This window comes from Anomaloglossus baeobatrachus, chromosome 2 (assembly GCF_048569485.1).
Source record: "Anomaloglossus baeobatrachus isolate aAnoBae1 chromosome 2, aAnoBae1.hap1, whole genome shotgun sequence".
NCBI lineage: Eukaryota > Metazoa > Chordata > Amphibia > Anura > Aromobatidae > Anomaloglossus > Anomaloglossus baeobatrachus.
Genome location: NC_134354.1, coordinates 267,601,305 through 267,622,297, shown reverse-complemented (window position 1 = coordinate 267,622,297; position 20,993 = coordinate 267,601,305).

Below are 20,993 nucleotides of genomic sequence, written 5' to 3'. Positions count from 1 at the left end.
GCTGTGGCACTGGAGACTATGTTCGGATTTCTTTCTACTGCACATGTGCGAGCACTGGAGACTATGTTCAGATTTCTTGCTACTCCACATGCGCAAGCGCTGGAGACTAAGTCCTATCTTGGAGCCATGGCACATGTGCGGGTGACATCATCGCTGACACGAGGTCACATGTCTCTGACACCTTCTAAGCTGATTGGCCGCTGGTCATGTGCTTATGACACTTGGTCACATGTTTCTGACACCTTCTATGCCGATTGGTCGCTGGTCATGTGCTTGTGAAGCTTTGCTCGGTGATAGGCCAGCGTGACGTCATTGCTGTCATTCTGGCAGCGGATTGACTCTGGTGTCCTCCTTCTTGGATGAGGCACAGAGTCTATATAAGACCCTGACGCACGCCGCCCGGCGCTCAGTCCTCTTGGTTCATGCATGAGAGTAGACGCTCTGTGCACGTCCCTCTAGGCATCTCTCTGTCTATGCTAGGTGAGCGCTACCAGCAGGGTAGCGTTCTTGTACCTTACAGCTTCGGCTGTGGTCCGTATCCTTACATCTTAGTGGAGCGGACATAGGCAGGTGCCTGAGGCACATGGTCAGGCTGGGCCTTGTGATTCTACTCGTAGGTGGACGTTGCCGCTAGGGTAACGTTTCTTATACTGCGTCTGGCAGTTGTTCGTATCCTCACACACTAGGGGAGCGAACAGAGGTAGGAGCTTTGTGCAGTTTATGCTGCTGTCCGTCTTTTTTGCACCACTAGTGGAGCGGACCTAAGCAGGTGCCATATCTAGTGGTTCGTGTCCTCGCACACTAGTGGAGCGAACACAGGTAGGAGGTTTGTGTGGCTTACGCTGCTGTCCGTCTCCTGGCACCACTAGAGGAACGGACCTAGGTAGGTGCCATTTCACACTCACTGCTTTTGTCTCTGTGATCATTAACAGAGACCATACCACACACCCTCCAAGTAAGGGAGGAATTGCTTTATTTCCTAACTATATGCCTCTGTGAGTTTAACAGAGGTTTTGCACTCTGCACTTGTGCTACTACTATTTACAGCGGCACACTTATATACTCTTCCTCACTCATTAACCTATCCCTTTTACGTTAATGCTAAATACGGTAGTCGCCGTGACTTTAACTGTACACGCCGTGATTGGCTCTAGTGTCACTGAGACGTATCAGTGTCAGTACTGCTTCCGTAGTACAAGATACCCCTTATCCTCTGCCATAGTCTGCAGCAGAGACTTTGCACGGTGGACCCTTACTGTCTGATATCCCTTTGGTTTTTATAATCAGACAGCCCTCGTAACACCTAGCAACGTCGCTGTGACCGGCAAACTGCCTCCTTTCTAAGGGGCGGTTTATTCAGCGTCACAGCGACATCACTAAGCTGCCGCCCAATAGAAGCGGAGGGGCGGAGATGAGTGGAATGTAACATATCGCCCACCTCCTTCCTCCCTCATTGCCGGCGGCCGCAGGTAAGGTGAGGTTCCTCGTTCCTGCGGTGTCACACATAGCGATGTGTGCTGCCGCAGGAACGACGAACAACATCATACCTGCAGCCGCAACGATAATTGAGAATGGACCCCCCATGTCACCGATTAGCAATTTTGAACGTTTTTGCGACATTTCAAAATCGCTCATAGGTGTCACACGCAACGACATCGCTAACGCGGCCAGATGTGCGTCACAAATTCCGTGACCCCAACGACATCGCTTTAGCGATGTCGTAGCGTGTAAAGCGGCCTTTACACTGACAAGCAAAAGTGTATCAATATTTTGGACTTTTGACTTGTAGGCTATATATTTCAACATCCACCACAGCTTTCAGCATGAGACAATGTTCATTTTATAGACTATTATCTTGGATATCTCATATAAAAATGTGACTTTCAACTATTTAGCATATGATTAGTTATGCAGATTCTTGTCAGGTCACTGCATTGTTACTATTTTGTTACTAAAAATGGAAAATTTACATTTTTATTTTTTCAATGTTTAAAGCCAAAGTCAGATTTACAAAATACTAAAAAAAAATAAAAATGTAAATTTACATTTTTAGTAACAAAATAGTAACAATGCAGTTACTATTTTGTTACTGAAAATGTAAATTTATTTATTTATTTTATTTTTTTAGTATTTTTTAAATCTGACTTTGGCTTTAAACATTGCCTGACTCCTTCTATACATGCTCTCAATCAGATTCAAGCATGTCTAGATTGAATTTTGATCCTTGGTCTCTTTTACACGTTCCCAATTTTGGTCATTACTAGTGTATTCACTTGGGTATGTGCAGGGACGCCACTAGGAATTTCAAGGCCCCATACTGGCAAAATGTTTGCACCCCCTTGAGACTCCACCTAGGCTCCACTCCTGCTCTGCCTCCACCCCTCAAACCTTCCACACTCTCACTGCCATTCTTGGAATAACGTCTATATATGTCTTACAGTCATGGCCAAAAGTGCTAGCACCCCTGAAGTTGTTCCAGAAAATTAAGTATTTTCCTCAAGAAAATAATAATGCACCATCTGCATGGCCCCTCTCAATAATGTCTATCCCACACTGCCCCATGTATAGTATCTACCCACACACACTGCCACTCTTTATGATATACCCCTACACAATGTCCCTGTGTATAATATCCCCACACATACTGCCCCTCTGTATAATATTTTTCCCACACACACTGCTCCTCTATAATATCCCTCACACACAGGTCCTCTGTATAATATCCCCCACACACTGCTCCTCTGTATAATATCCCCACATGCACACTGCTCCTCCGTAATATACCACACACATACTGCCCCTCTGTATAATATCCCTCACACACATTGCTCCTGTGTATAATTTCCCCCCACATACATTGCCCCTGTGTATAATATCCCCCACACACACTGCCACTCTGTATTATATCCCCACACACACACTGTCCCTTTATATAGTATCCTTCAAGTACACTGCCCCTTTGTATACTATCTCCCACACAAGCTGCACCTTTTTATATATATCTCCTCCCACACACTGTCCCTCTGTATATTGCCCCATACACACTACCCCTCTGAATACTATCCCACATACACACACACACACACACACACACACACATTGCCCCTCTATATAATATCCTCCTAGCATATACTGTATGTCCCCATCCAGATATATATGTCCCCATCCTGGGGCCTTCCTGATATGTTTGTCCCCTGGTTCATTGTCACCTTCCTAGCATATATGTCCTCCTCATAGTATATTTGACCCTCCTCATATATACTGTGTGTCCGCATCCTAGTTATTTGTCCCCATCTTGGTATATATGTCCCAGCTTGGGCCCTTTCTTTTATGTATATCCCCCTCCTGGGTATATTTTGGTATATATGTCCCTATCCTGGTTTATGTCCCCTTCCTTGTATGTATGTCCTCTTGGTATATATGTCCCCATCTATATTACTATGACTTTTAGGATTGCTACTTCCAATAGGTGGTGCTAGAGTTTGTCTCCTTCCTCTCTGGAGGGACAATTTGAATAATTCCCAGAGGGGCATTGCAGCTATGAGTCCCCTTACTGACAGCCAGACTGGTTTGTCGGGTCTCCATACGGAGAATAGTCTTCCCCGTGGTCCCCATCTATATAAAAACTATAGATATTTAGCATCACAATATTCATACTGACATGTTGACTCCTACCTTCTGGTCAGTTGTACATCAAAATGAATGTCATAAAAAGAAATCCCCAAAAAACAATTACAAAACTAAGTTTTTTGTCACAACCGGGAGGAATGATGTCTGTTGTGTGGCACAAAGGAAAGGGAAAAGGTGCACAGGGAGCCCTGATGATAGGAAGAGGGGGTAAAGGTCACCCCTAAACATTTAACGGAGATTTAACCCTGCATTCCCTAAAATCTCCAGATGGATTCTTTCCCCTGTGCGCAATCACATGCCTAAGCCCAGGCTGACCTGGACTAAGCCTGGCTAGTGAGCTTGCCAATAGGAAACTAATCTTACCACTATGATAAGACAACATGGGGAGACAGACATTTACAGGGAAATATAACACCAAATGGATTACCACACCTTTACACATGAACTGATCCTGGGAGGCCAGCATAGAAGAACTATAACTGGCATATGGGAGAAAAAGAAGTCAGTTTAAATAAAGAAAGGGAGTGGGGGCATAGTGTAGCAGCTGAGATTATACAGTAGATATTTGAAATCTCAGCAGGATTAAAAAAGAACTCAACCCCTTGACCACCAAATAAAAATAAATCTGCTCTACTCAAGTTAAAGAAGACCTACAATCTGCTAATTGCCGTGAACTTCTGGTCTCAGTCGAACGCTAAACACTCCTGACATTTTTCACCATTTTACAGTGCTTGGAATTTTTTTCATATTGTAAAATAAATGGTGTATTCAAAATGTCAATTCATTTTGCAAAAAATAAGGCCTTTTTCGGCTACATTGGTGAAAAAATAAAAAAGTTATTGCTGATGGAGGAAAGGCATGAAAAATGAAAGCACAAAAATGTAAAATAAGCTTATCTTTAGGTTGTTAAAAAAAAGGTCTGATCACTTTCTGTGATGGCACATGGCTGGTGACTGAACCCAAAGGGAAAATACTATATAATGGCAAAAAGTTCTTATCAATAGAGCTCTATGAAAATTGACAAAAAGGACACAGTGGTTTACTTCGCATATTTAGTAGATATAACAATGCCAAAGATATTTTGTTTACTACAAGTCACTTTCATGTGTTTGAAAATGGATGCTTTTATTCATTAAATGGTAATTGTCCAGGAATTAGGCTTCAAAGGCGACGTATCCTGTTTATGTATCATGGTGTTGTTCCTTCAGCGGTCATGAAGATTCAATGAGATAGAATAGAAGCCGTGCAAATCACTGGGGAAGGCTTTGAACTCGAAATGTTGTTTTTGCTTAGATATTAAAGGATAGAGTATAATAGAAATATAATTGGCTCTTTACCCTTTAATATGGTGACTGCATAATCTAGTTTATCATATCATCTGAACTTTTCCAGTAATAGTGATGATGTGCATAAAATATTGATAGTTATTGTAATTCCATAAGAAAAGCAGACCTGCCAACTGGCAGGTAGATGTAGCCTAAATCCTGAATATGATATTAGTATAGCAAGGATTTAAAATATAACTTTTAATAAATATAATGATAAAATAATGATAAATCAAAGTGCAAAGTGAAGTATAATAAAAGGAAGGATCTCACCCAGTTCTTCTCCTGAGAGATCCACACCACTGTACAATCCAAGGCGGGCGGGCACCAGACCAGTGACGTAACGCAAGGGATAAACGATACAATTACATTACCCCTGTCATGCCCCTGCGATAGCTTCCGCCCTTACAAGGGCAGCACCCAAGTCAGGATAACTACCCCAATAAATACACAATAACCCTCCCAACGCGTTTCCCTCTCCGTGTGACCGGAGAGTTCCTCAGGGGAGAAAAGAAAGGTAAAGCCTGCAGTGGCAGGTCAATACACCACACTACTTGCTTTCAGTCAGTGTGTTCACACACCGCTTTCAGTGTATGTGCTAATGGCCAGTGGGACGCTGTATACTGCCAGAACCCTACCTTATATATCTCTCAGCACTCCTGTATCACCTGCAGTCAGTGGGAGCACATGTTTCAGCAGCCTTACTAATCGATCACCGATTACAGACGTAGAAAGATCTGCCCAGATCCTTATTCGGCAGAGCAGGTACAATCATCCTTATGTTTATGCAGGGCGGATCAGAACGATTTCACCCATCCTGCCCATTTGACTTACAGTTCATGTGGACCATAGTGGCTGTACCCGTGCGATCCGCACTCCATCTATCGGGTCTAGGTTGCCCGGGCGGCCGCTCGTGCGCACGCGCGGCTGATTCATAGTTCTTCCGCGTTCCAAAGTGGAACGCACATATCGCGCATGCGCGGGTCACGCTCCAGTGTTATTAGTCGATAGGTGGTACTTCCGCGTTTCACTCTGGAACGCACCAGCCGCGCAAGCGCAGCACAACAGTGGACATCCAAAAGAGATCGTGATAAAAATTTTTTTTAAAACATAGTATTCTAAATAGAATCGGCTAACTGTCACTGCCACCACTGATAACGCTTAGTATGTAGGAGTATAAGAATAATGGCACCTATAGAGCATAGCACCTTCATCAGCCTCTTAATCATGAATCGATTATATTGTGAAATTCTTTGGAGCCACTAATCAATGTCCACATTAAAGTATAAGGACATAAGGGATCGAAAAGGATAGGGTCGGCATAGACTAAACTAACACTGCACAATAATGGGAGAACATGAGTGATGGGAAAACCCATCAATAAATATATCAAATACTAGAAGAACTGTAGGGGCAAACTCACTGCACCCCAGAACATCCATAATAGCTCCCACAAGCCTACTATCTCAAAAACCTCGGTCCGGTGTAGGCTAACAAAAAGGCTCCATATATCTGATCAAATGGCACGGTTAAAAGGACGAATACCACCATCAACCACCACAACGCTCACCTCAGCCAAAGACTTTAGATAAAGCTGCCATAATTAATCTGGTCATTAAGACCCTCAGGACGACAAGTCCGCAGTCTAAAGATCATCCTTGCTTCCTTTTGAAGGAGCAGTCTATCCAGATTACCCCCTCTTGGGGATGGATTCACTCTCAAAATCCCCATGAAGGTAATTGCCTCTCTGTTGCCAGAGTGCTGTGTATTCATGTGCCTGGAAATAGGAGTTTCGCGTTCATTCCTTATATCGCCTAGGTGCTCACCCACCCGTCGGCGAAACTCCCTGATGGTCTTTCCAACGTATTGCTTTCCGCAATGACACGTAGCTAAATACACTACCCCCTTCGTCTTGCAATTTACAAAATCCTTCAATTTTAGACATTCACCCGTGACCGTACTAGTGTAAGTCTTGCCTGTCTGGATGTGACTACAGGCCACACAAGACCCACATCTAAAGCACCCAGTAGGTTTATTTGGGAGCCACGTTGTTGGTTTGTCCGGGGCCACAAAGTGACTGTGCGTCAGACGGTCACGTAAGGAACGGTTTTTTCGGAATGTTATAGACGGTTGTGTACCAATTGTATCAGCAATATCAGTATCCATCTTCAGGATCCCCCAATGCTGCTCCAGTATCCGTCTCACTTGGTTTGACCCCTTTGTAAAGGTCGTGATAAATCTCACCAAGCCACCATTCTCCTCCTTTTTAGGTTTCGGAACAAGGAGTCGGTTCCGATCCTGGCTCAGAGAATGGTGGTAAGCATCCTTGAGAATATAGTTCGGATAGCCCTTGTCAAGGAAGCGCTCCCTCAGGTCTTTGGCCTTCTCAACAAATTCATCCCTCGTGGAGCAATTCCGTCTCAGACGCAGGTATTGCCCTTTCGGAATACCGCGTCGCAGAGGGAATGGATGGTGACTTCTCCAATTTAAGAGAGAATTGGTTGCAGTGGGTTTCCTGAAGATGGTAGTCTGTAGACCCCCCTGAGAGTCTATCGAGACCATTAAGTCCAGAAAAGATAATTCGCTGGGATGGATAACAAACGTGAAATTAAGACCTATCGAATTACAGTTCAGATCTTCCACAAAATTCGTGAACTCATCCCGGGGCCCCTTCCAAAGTACAAAAACATCGTCTATAAATCTAGTCCAAATTTCAATCATAGACGTATACCTGGACATTCTTTCGGAGAACACACACGTGTCCTCCCACCAGCCCAGGAACAGATTTGCGTAGCATGGAGCACAGGGGCTCCCCATTGCAGTGCCCCTGAGCTGGTGGTATATCGAACCGTCAAACATAAAGAAGTTGTTATACAGGACAAAATGTAACAGGGATCCCTGTTACATTTTGTCCTGTATAACAACTTCTTTATGTTTGACGGTTCGATATACCACCAGCTCAGGGGCACTGCAATGGGGAGCCCCTGTGCTCCCTGCTACGCAAATCTGTTCCTGGGCTGGTGGGAGGACACGTGTGTGTTCTCCGAAAGAATGTCCAGGTATACGTCTATGATTGAAATTTGGACTAGATTTATAGACGATGTTTTTGTACTTTGGAAGGGGCCCCGGGATGAGTTCACGAATTTTGTGGAAGATCTGAACTGTAATTCGATAGGTCTTAATTTCACGTTTGTTATCCATCCCAGCGAATTATCTTTTCTGGACTTAATGGTCTCGATAGACTCTCAGGGGGGTCTACAGACTACCATCTTCAGGAAACCCACTGCAACCAATTCTCTCTTAAATTGGAGAAGTCACCATCCATTCCCTCTGCGACGCGGTATTCCGAAAGGACAATACCTGCGTCTGAGACGGAATTGCTCCACGAGGGATGAATTTGTTGAGAAGGCCAAAGACCTGAGGGAGCGCTTCCTTGACAAGGGCTATCCGAACTATATTCTCAAGGATGCCTACCACCATTCTCTGAGCCAGGATCGGAACCGACTCCTTGTTCCGAAACCTAAAAAGGAGGAGAATGGTGGCTTGGTGAGATTTATCACGACCTTTACAAAGGGGTCAAACCAAGTGAGACGGATACTGGAGCAGCATTGGGGGATCCTGAAGATGGATACTGATATTGCTGATACAATTGGTACACAACCGTCTATAACATTCTGAAAAAACCGTTCCTTACGTGACCGTCTGAAGCACAGTCACTTTGTGGCCCCGGACAAACCAACAACGTGGCTCCCAAATAAACCTACTGGGTGCTTTAGATGTGGGTCTTGTGTGGCCTGTAGTCACATCCAGACAGGCAAGACTTACACTAGTACGGTCACGGGTGAATGTCTAAAATTGAAGGATTTTGTAAATTGCAAGACGAAGGGGGTAGTGTATTTAGCTACGTGTCATTGCGGAAAGCAATACGTTGGAAGGACCATCAGGGAGTTTCGCCGATGGGTGGGTGAGCACCTAGGCGATATAAGGAATGAACGCGAAACTCCTATTTCCAGGCACATGAATACACAGCACTCTGGCAACAGAGAGGCAATTACCTTCATGGGGATTTTGAGAGTGAATCCATCCCCAAGAGGGGGTAATCTGGATAGACTGCTCCTTCAAAAGGAAGCAAGGATGATCTTTAGACTGCGGACTTGTCGTCCTGAGGGTCTTAATGACCAGATTAATTATGGCAGCTTTATCTAAAGTCTTTGGCTGAGGTGAGCGTTGTGGTGGTTGATGGTGGTATTCGTCCTTTTAACCGTGCCATTTGATCAGATATATGGAGCCTTTTTGTTAGCCTACACCGGACCGAGGTTTTTGAGATAGTAGGCTTGTGGGAGCTATTATGGATGTTCTGGGGTGCAGTGAGTTTGCCCCTACAGTTCTTCTAGTATTTGATATATTTATTGATGGGTTTTCCCATCACTCATGTTCTCCCATTATTGTGCAGTGTTAGTTTAGTCTATGCCGACCCTATCCTTTTCGATCCCTTATGTCCTTATACTTTAATGTGGACATTGATTAGTGGCTCCAAAGAATTTCACAATATAATCGATTCATGATTAAGAGGCTGATGAAGGTGCTATGCTCTATAGGTGCCATTATTCTTATACTCCTACATACTAGGCGTTACCAGTGGTGGCAGGGACAGTTAGCCGATTCTATTTAGAATACTATGTTTTAAAAAATTTTTTTATCACGATCTCTTTTGGATGTCCACTGTTGTGCTGCGCTTGCGCGGCTGGTGCGTTCCAGAGTGAAACGCGGAAGTACCACCTATCGGCTAATAACACTGGATCGTGACCCGCGCATGCGCGATATGTGCGTTCCACTTTGGAACGCGGAAGAACTATGAATCAGCCGCGCGTGCGCACGAGCGGCCGCCCGGGCAACCTAGACCCGATAGATGGAGTGCGGATCGCACGGGTACAGCCACTATGGTCCACATGAACTGTAAGTCAAATGGGCAGGATGGGTGAAATCGTTCTGATCCGCCCTGCATAAACATAAGGATGATTGTACCTGCTCTGCCGAATAAGGATCTGGGCAGATCTTTCTACGTCTTTAATCGGTGATCGATTAGTAAGGCTGCTGAAACATGTGCTCCCACTGACTGCAGGTGATACAGGAGTGCTGAGAGATATATAAGGTAGGGTTCTGGCAGTATACAGCGTCCCACTGGCCATTAGCACATACACTGAAAGCGGTGTGTGAACACACTGACTGAAAGCAAGTAGTGTGGTGTATTGACCTGCCACTGCAGGCTTTACCTTTCTTTTCTCCCCTGAGGAACTCTCCGGTCACACGGAGAGGGAAACGCGTTGGGAGGGGTATTGTGTATTTATTGGGGTAGTTATCCTGACTTGGGTGCTGCCCTTGTAAGGGCGGAAGCTATCGCAGGGGCACGACAGGGGTAATGTAATTGTATCGTTTATCCCTTGCGTTACGTCACTGGTCTGGTGCCCGCCCGCCTTGGATTGTACAGTGGTGTGGATCTCTCAGGAGAAGAACTGGGTGAGATCCTTCCTTTTATTATACTTCACTTTGCACTTTGATTTATCATTATTTTATCATTATATTTATTAAAAGTTATATTTTAAATCCTTGCTATACTAATATTATTGTAATTCCACCAAAGAAAAAAGCTAATGGACAAATGAAACAGATGATTGTCAGTTCCACAGGTGAAATGTTCAACTTTAAATTATTTTAATTTGTAACATTGAATATTACATGAATTTATAGAGAATCTGACATGTCTTGAAATGCTATTAACCAGTAATTATAGGGTTAATCTGCAGATTAATTATGTTCCAATACTGATCATTTGCCTTGGGCTACATGCGTGCAAATGTAGAGGATATACTCAGTATTTTACAGCAGTATTAGTTTTTGCTTAGAAATATTGATGTAAAATACTGACCTAATACTGAAAGTGTTAATGTGGCCTTACTGAAAATGCGGCTACAGGGAGAAAATTAGCTTTGTTTCTTTTGTAATTCCGGATTTTAATGATAAAGGTGTGTACAGAGCAATTGCAGGCATAAATCACAGCACTGTAAGTAGTGGCTGTAAACATGCCACTGGCACTTGGATTGACAGCTCAATCTGCACAGACATGATGCAGCGCAAGCTGTTGATCAGATTGTTGGGGTGTACTTACAGCCTCCGCTTAGTGCGTACTTACAGTCATATGAAAAAGTTTGGCCACCCCTATTAATGTTAACCTTTTTTCTTTATAACAATTTGGCTTTTTGCAACAGCTATTTCAGTTTCATATATCTAATAACTGATGGACTGAGTAATATTTCTGGATTGAAATGAGGTTTATTGTACTAACAGAAAATGTGCAATCCGCATTTAAACAAAATTTGACGGGTGCAAAAGTATGGGCACCCTTATCAATTTCTTGATTTGAACACTCCTAACTACTTTTTACTGACTTACTAAAGCACTAAATTGGTTTTGTAACCTCATTGAGTTTTGAACTTCATAGGCAGGTGTATCCAATCATGAAAAAGGTATTTAAGGTGGCCACTTGCAAGTTGTTCTCCTATTTGAATCTCCTATGAAGAGTGGCATCATGGGCTCCTCAAAACAATTCTTAAATGATCTGAAAACAAAGATTATTCAACATAGTTGTTCAGGGGAAGGATACAAAAAGTTGTCTCAGAGATTTAAACTGTCAGTTTCCACTGTGAGGAACATAGTAAGGAAATGGAAGAACACAGGTACAGTTCTTGTTAAGCCCAGAAGTGGCAGGCCAAGAAAAATATCAGAAAGGCAGAGAAGAAGAATGGTGAGAACAGTCAAGGACAATCCACAGACCACCTCCAAAGACCTGCAGCTTCATCTTGCTGCAGATGGTGTCAATGTGCATCGGTCAACAATACAGTGCACGTTGCACAAGGGGAAGCTGTATGGGAGAGTGATGTGAAAGAAGCCGTTTCTGCAAGCACGCCACAAACAGAGTTGCCTGAGGTATGCAAAAGCACATTTGGACAAGCCAGTTACATTTTGGAAGAAGGTCCTGTGGACTGATGAAACAAAGATTGAGTTGTTTGGTCATACAAAAAGGCGTTATGCATGGAGGCAAAAAAACACGGCATTCAAAGAAAAGCACTTGCTACCCACAGTAAAATTTGGTGGAGGTTCCATCATGCTTTGGGGCTGTGTGGCCAATGCCGGCACCGGGAATCTTGTTAAAGTTGAGGGTCGCATGGATTCAACTCAGTATCAGCAGATTCTTGACAATAATGTGCAAGAATCAGTGACGAAGTTGAAGTTATGCAGGGGGTGGATATTTCAGCTAGACAATGATCCAAAACACTGCTCCAAATCTACTCAGGCATTCATGCAGAGGAACAATTACAATGTTCTGGAATGGCCATCCCAGTCCCCAGACCTGAATATCATTGAAAATCTGTGGGATGATTTGAAGCGTGCTGTCCATGCTCGGCGACCATCAAACTTAACTGAACTGGAATTGTTTTGTAAACAGGAATGGTCAAATATACCTCCATCCAGGATCCAGGAACTCATTAAAAGCTACAGAAAGTGACTAGAGGCTATTATTTTTGCAAAAGGAGGATCTACAAAAAATTAATGTCACTTTTATGTTGAGGTGCCCATACTTTTGCATCGGTCAAATTTTGTTGAAATGCGGATTGCACATTTTCTGTTAGTACAATAAACCTCATTTCAATCCAGAAATATTACTCAGTCCATCAGTTATTAGATATATGAAACTGAAATAGCTATTGCAAAAACCCAAATTGTTATAAAGAAAAAAGGTTAACATTAATAGGGGTGCCCAAACTTTTTCATATGACTGTAGTAATGAACATATAGCACACATCTATGACTAAAATCCAGAGACTTACCAGTATTCCCGGTAGCCACATTTTAAGTAAGCCGACAGGGAAAGCAATACTTCTAGTATCCAGCAGATTTATTATTTTACTAAAGAGAACCTGTTACCATAAAAATGCAGTTGAATCTGCTTGCACAATCATATAGAGGTGAAGGCGCAGAGTGGATAGATATATAGTTTTGCAAGAAAAGATTTAGCATAACTTCGGATTTAATAATTTATCCCTTTAAGCGGGCTTTACACGCAACGACATCGCTATCGAGATGTCGTCGTGGTCACGGAATTCGTGACGCACATCTGGCTTCGTTAGCGACGTTGTTGCGTGTGAAATGCACGAACGACTGTTAACGATCAAAATTACTCACCTAATCGTTGATCGTTGACAGGTCGTTCTAATCCCGATTATTGTTGCTGTTGCAGGATGCAGGTTGTTTGTCGTTCCTGTGGCAGCACACATCGCTATGTGTGACACCGCAGGAACGAGGAACATCACCGTACCTGCGGCCGCCGGCAATGAGGAAGGAATGAGGTGGGCGGGATGTTCCACCCGCTCATCTCCGCCCCTCCGCTTCTATTGGGCGTCCACTTAGTGACGCAGCTGTGACGCCGCACGAACCGCCCCCTTAGAAAGGAGTCGGTTCACCGACCACAGCGACGTCGCTAGGCAGGTAAGTCCATGTGACGGGTCCTAGCGATGTTGTGCGCCATGGGCAGCGATTTGCCCGTGACGCACAACCGACGGCGGCGGGTGCTTACACCAGCGACATCACTAGCGAATTTTGACCTTAGTGACCAAGCTAACATTTTTAAATCTGACCAGTGTCATTTTATGTAATATAAATAGTTATGAGCGGACTCGCAGATAACTGTGACCAGTGGGTCTGTGTTATCTGGTTTTTAAAATCCAGTTTTGGGCCAGATTCCTATCCCCATATATGTCTATGGAGACTAGAATCTGGTGATTTAAAATGTTGTTAGAAGGGATAGTGGGATAGGAGAAGGCGTGCTGTACTTACAGCGGTTCTAGGTCAGCTGTACACCGCTTGCAGGCCAAGCACTCACTTCCAGGGCTGATAATTTACTTTCATTGCATATGCACTGCTTCCCCAGCCCACCGGTGTCTGTGATTTGTTGCAGTCAGACTGTGTAACAGCTTGTGATGCTTGCAATCACAGGCTCAGTCTGCAGGTCAGTATCGTACAGTAAAAATAAATAAAATATTTGGCGTAGGATTCCCCCATACTATGATTTTTTTTATTTTTTTTTTAATTATTTAAACAAATAATTTAAAAAAAGGTGTGCGACCAGCCCAATTTCGATACCCAGCCATGATAAAGCCCAACATCCCTAATCCTATAAGTAAAAAGAAATAAACACAAACACAGAGAAAAATCCTTTATTTGAAATAAAACACAGCACCCTCTTTCCCCTTTTTATTAACCCCAAAAAGACCCTTGAAGTTCCCGCTAATTCGCACAACTTCTCACGACAGTCCTGGCTTTGCTACATCCAAGCCTGGAAAGAAAGAAAATATGTCCGATCTCTAAAGGCTCCAGAAAACACTAACAAAGGGGACCCGGCTGGCTGCAGTGACATTACTCAGTTCACCAGAAAGCATACCCGGGTTCTCACGGTATGACTTCCGGTGACCTGAGTACCATACTCTGGCTTAAAGTGCAGGGCCGTGCTCTGCACCGCACCAGCCCTTTAACAGTGAAAGTGCCAGCCGGGGGTCAAGGAGTGGGAGGCAGCCACACACTACCCGACCTCCGGCCAGCATTGTCAGTGTTAAAGAAGGGCTCGTGAGGTGCGGGGAACGGCCCCGCACTTTAACAGTGACAGTTCTGGCTGTGAGGAGGGGAGTGTAGACATCCCTGTAACTCCCCCGACCAGTATTGTCAGTGTTAAAGTGCTGGTAGGGTGAGGGGCATGGCCCCACACTTTAAGCCAGAGTGCATCAGGTCACGATAGGTCATACTGTGGCAACCCGGGTATGATCTGTGGGGAACTGAGTGATATCACTGCTGCCAGCCGGGTCCCCCTTGTCAGTATTTCCCAGAGCCTGGAGAGATTGGACATGTTTTCAGTCTCTCCAGGCTCAGATGTAGCAGAGCCAGGACCATCGTGGGACGTTGTGTGGATTATGGCGGAACTTCAAGGGTCTTTTGGGGGTTAATAAAGATGGGAAAGAGGGTTCTGTATTTTATTTCAAATAAAGGATTTTTCCTCTGTTTGTGTTTATTTCTTTTACTTATAGGATTACTGATGGAGGGGTCTCATAGACCTATACAGATTAAGGGTATCATAAGCTGTATACAGTATATGAAATCCAAGGTAAAATCACATTACAGGATGAAAGAAAAGTACACAAAGATATATAAGCTAGAATCTAGTGTCCATCCATGTGTCACTGCTTAAGCTAATGTACCATTCTACATTGCCTTGATATAGTCATATTAGATAAGAGTTACAACATAATAAACTTTAGTAGCATTTTAATATATTAAGGGCTAAAACAATTAAAGTATAAAACGCAGTGTAGAGCAATATAATTCAGCAGTCATGGATGAAAGAGAACATGTATCTTAATGTACAAGTACAATATAGCTATAAACTCATAATGAGTCTAAATGTATAACTGATATTACATTATGCGCCCAACGAGCGATTTGCAGAGGCTTCTTCAATGGGGCAATAACTCATAACAAATGGCAAAACTCAATAAGCTAAAAGCACTAATTTCTAGAAAGCAAATTTGGACACTGTGTTTTGCATCTGCAGAGCCTCTGTGGTGCCAAAAATCAGAAACACCCAACTCTGACCCCATTTTGCTAACTAAACCACATAATGAATGCATCTATTGGTGTGATGAGCACTTTTAACCCACAAACTACACAGAATTTATAAGATTGAGCCTTGAAAATGAAAAACGTATAGTGTTTCAGCTAGTGTTTAACTTTAGCCTCAAAGTTCTAACTCACAAATGGGTAATACAAGAAAATGAACAGGACAATTTGTTATGTAGATTTTACCTAACGTGGCAGTAACTCATATGTGGTTGCTCACTACTGTTTGAGCACATGGTGGAGATCAGATGGGAAGAAGCACTTCATCCGACTGTAGATATAAGCCAACACAAACAAGGGAAAAGATGGAGAAATTAACTTCTCCCTCATCTCCTCACCTGTGCTCCAATTCTCGCAAGCAAGAGAATCGGATCGCAGTAAATGGACACTCAGCTCAAAATGAGTTAAGCAGACTTCGAGTTAAGTATCATTTGCGTGATGCATCCGAATCTCTTGAATGAACGGATACGAGTGTGAGTATACACTTACCCGCTCAGCGGAGAGCACAAGATAAATGTGAACTGAACCTAAGTAAGATTTTTGGGAGGTAGAATGAACAAATACACAGCAGTGCAAGAATAGCTCTTATAAGTATATTTGTACGGTTCATCGCTGTTCATCGACGGCTTTATTCTACAACTCAGTGTAATTACAGCAATACCAAATTTATATTTGTTTTTGTTGTTTTACTATTATCCCACAGTAAAAATGCTTTTTATAAAAAAAAAAAAAATCCGTAGTCAAATTTTGAAAGCTGTAACTTTTTGACTATTTGGGCAAACAGAGCTGTATGTGTGCTTATTTTTTTGAGCAACGAGTTTGAGATTTTTCGGTAGTATAGAGATTTTCATCACTTTTTATTTAGTATTTTCAGATGCAGAATTAGGCTATGTGCCCATGTGTACGTATTGCATGTAGTTACGCTGCGTTCTGCACTGTAGCATAACTGCATGCGTCCTGCGTCCTCTGCGCAACCTATAAAGATTGTGCATAATCCATGCCCACGTGGCGTTTTAGAACGCAGCGATTTGCATGCTGCCAAATCGCTGCCGTCTAAAAAGCAACATGTCACGTCTTTTGTGTGCTTTGCATGCTGTCTCCATTCTGTCTATAGAGAGAGGCTGCATCCAGAGAGCAGGAATTCTGCAGTCACCAAAGTTTCAGAATGGAGCTTTTCAGCTGCGCTCTGAAGCGGACATGTAGTGACTTTACGCTGCGGTGCAGAGCGCACACACGTGGGCACATAGCCTAAAACTAAACTAGAAATTCACTTATTATTTTAATTGTATTTCTTTCCACTGTTTACTATGTGATAAAAGTGATAAAAACCAGTTTATTCTTCAGGAATTGTTTCGCACTGCATAAAAAAATCAACTTCTCTGGAATCTCAGGGGAGCAGGGAGTATAAAATGAGAGCAAAAACTATACACTTTGACCTGATGACAAATTTAGTAATAAAACAGCTGTAATGGTACTGCAATATTGATTAAATTGATACTTTTGGTGAAGAAATTTGGTTTGTTGATCTTCGTTAATCACTATTTTAAGTTTTCTGCTAATTAGATGTTGGTGCACAGGAGCTATACTGTTCACTGGATCTTCTCCTCCCTGTCTGTGATTCCCTGGTCCCTTTACCTGCATCCAGTCTGTGAATGATGTGCCTCCTGTGTTTAAAATCTCAGTAGTGACCTGTCATTCACAGACTGGAGGCAGGCGGAGGGGCTGAGGAATCTTTGACTGGGAGAAGACCCAATGTACAGTGTGGTTCTTGTGCACCAAAATTTAATAAGCAGAAAACTTCAAATGGTAATTAGAAAATAACTATAAAGGGGATTTCGTTAACAAAAGTGTCAGTGTAATCAGTATTACAGCATTCTTACAGCCCTGTGTTTATAGCACATTATAAAATCATGCTGGCAGGTTCTCTTTAAGATTTCGTTCTCTAGATTTTGAAAAGTAAAAAAATCTGTAACAGATGACACTTGGATCTGAGCTCTTTGCATAACACTGTGTCACCTGTCATTTTATAGGACTGCTAGCATTATACTAGCATAAGAAAGAACCTGTTTAGCGCAAATATTACATGTGCTTTGAATGTGTCAAGGATGAGTTTTAGAAAAATATGAGATATTATGAAGTGTACATATATTCATTGCTGAATACGAGATACTCTATTATCCAAGAGGGAATTATTAAAATATTGTGGGCTTTATTTTTTCATGCAGATATAATATATTTATCTTGTACATTTCATATGAGAAAAATCTTGGAAGCAAATTGTTTGTATAATTATAAACAGAAAATGATTGTTCACAAATTACAGATGTAAAAGGTAGTGACAGTGTGAGATTCATGCCGCAAGTAAAGGGAGCCGTGTGGTCAGCGGAGACGTCATTCAGGTGATTTCCGATTACTGATGGAGGACTGCAGCTGTGACCACACATCACCTGAGTGACATCACCGCTAGTCACAGCCCATTATACTTGACGTGAGAAGGCGGTGGACCATGGAACTCAGTGATAAGCGCTGACGTCACAAGTTCAGCGGAGTTCATCACTGCAGGTGCCTTTCATGTGGCATTAACATACCAAATATTAATGACAGCATTCCTCTAGGTGAAAAAATGTGTTTGTCCTTTATTCCATCAGATGTGAAAAAGCAGCAACGTTTCGACCTTGCGGTCTTTGTCAAGCATAGCATACAATGGCTAATGCCCGTTTTTTATACACACAGTGATCATCCATTAACCAATTAAGAAAACAACAACGACCCTCATTTACATAGTAAATAAACATGGTCATATCTCCACAAAGTTCAATATACAGCAGCATAAATCACATCACTAAGTTGGATGACAAATATATCAGTGATCTTAAATTACATGTATTGTAACATAACAATTGATTTAATAATAGCCACAAGCACATGTCATGCCGCTGGTCTCCATATCTCCGTTCCCATGGAGATCAACTGCACAGAGTTCATTGGCTAGAAGAATCCATGATCGCTTCATGTCCAATCAAAGCGCCGTAATGCTGCACGTGTACATGGGCATTAGCCATTGTATGCTATGCTTGACAAAGACCGCAAGGTCGAAGCGTTGCTGCTTTTTCACATCTGATGAAATAAAGGACAAAAAATTTTTCAGCCTGAGGAACGCTGTCATCTTTAATATTTTGTAGTGTGTCACGGTCCATTATTACAGAACAGAATAGAACATGTTCCATAATAACGGAATGGACATACGGCATCCGATGTGATTTTTGTAGGAACTGATGGCACACGGAAGTGCTTCCATGTGCCATCCGATCCTATACAAAGGACATTGAAAAGATGGTCTTGTCAGAAGGTCTGCAAAAAAACATTAACTGACTAGCACACAGTCGTCTGAATGAGCCCTTAGTCACATTCTGTCTCCTTGGAGACGCACATGTCATTGTGATTACAGGTCACGTGATTTAGCCTACCTATGAACTGCCAATCTATTGGTCAATGCCCGAGTCAGCCTGTGCTGATTACAGACCTCAGAAGCTATTAGGGAGTGTGTCAGAATCAGTAGTCTGAACAGATCCCAATGCCACCATGACAGTTGGACATCAAATTCGGGACTGGAGGAAAACAGGTTTAACACCGCGCTTGAAGACCACGGACATCAGTGTTGAACACACAATTCTTTTATTTCATTTCATTCCTACGCGTTTCGGAGACCACAACTGCCTCCTTCTTCAGGGAAAAGAATGTTACAGAAACCAAGGAGGAGCCCTTAAAAAGGATGTACAGAAAAAAAGGGGAAAAAAAGAGAGAGAGAAAGGAAGAGGGATCCCTGGCTATGACGTCAGTTCACCGTGTGCTGCAGATCAATGACTCATTGCCACGTGGAGTGAAGCCGCATTACATGGCCCTTACAAGAATTGAATAAAATACATATTAATACATTTAGCCCAAACAGAACATTCATAATCATAGCAATAAGAGATCCAGGAAAAAAATATTAATAAATTTAAAGTGAAAAAGTAAAAAGGAAGGGGGTAAAAATGTATACAACTAATAGTGATATTTGACACGAACCCGGGGTAGAGAGGCCGTGAGATTGACCGGCCATCTCACTAACATTGTGCTAACAGAGGGGTTTAATAGTGCCTCATGATTAGCTACAAAAACCATTAAAAGCCAATCCATTAACCATTAAAAGCAGATCCAACAGTGTAAACAATGTGATCTGTGTTGGTACTAAATCAAAAGAGACCATTACCACCAATAACATTTTTAACCTCTCTGACCATGTCTTAAGCAAGGGTGAAATCCAAGTTCTGAATAAGGGCTTGTCTTTTTGCCCATCGTATAGGTCAAAGGATTTTGATCTCTTCTTGGATGTTCAAAAGTATGTCAGAAAATTAACCCTGAAAAGGCATTTTTTATTAAAAAATGACACTAACTTTGTCAATCTCCCAGAAACAACTTCTTACTATCATACTGCGGTTAAGGCCAAATCGAAGTTTTATCCTATAGCCAGCCAAGGTCATTTTATAAAAACTTTCTGTGACCTAGTATTGGCAGATCTGAAAATAGCAGTTAATCGAAAAAAATTTTTTAAGCACAACCTTTCACATATAGAAAAGAAAGCCCTAAATGGTCTTAAAAATAATAGCGATATAGTAATCCGAGCAGCTGATAAAGGTGGAGGAATAGTTATCCAGAATAGGGCAGACTACATTAAAGAAGCCCTCAGAATCCTATCGGACCCCTTATATTATGAAGTTGTCAGTAAAGAGAAATATGATCAAGCTGTTGTATCTCATAAGGTTCTAATCCAAGGTGCAGTTGATGCTAATATGCTGAGTCCAGCTGAAAAGAGGTTCCTCCAGGTGAATAATTCGCCATTATCCTTTTTTTACCACCTCCCGAAAGTCCATAAGAATCTACTTAATCCACCTGGGAGGCCTATTATTTCTGGCATAAACTCCCTTACAGCGAATTTAGCCCACTATGTGGATCTATTAATGCAGCCACATGTCAGGAACCTTAAAAGTCATCTCAGGGACTCAGCTCATCTGGTAGAATTTTTAAATGAAATCACATGGAACAAATCCTATATCTTTGTTTCAATTGATATAGCATCATTATATTCAAATATTCGCCACCATTTGGGCCTGTTAGCTTTCTCTTTTTTTCTGGAGGATGATAACAGATTTCCTCCCCTACAAAAAAACTTTCTTTTTGAAAGTATGCACTTCATTCTTCACAATAATTTTTTTACTTTCTTGGGAAAATTGTATCATCAGCATATCGGTACAGCTATGGGATCTAAAGCCGCTT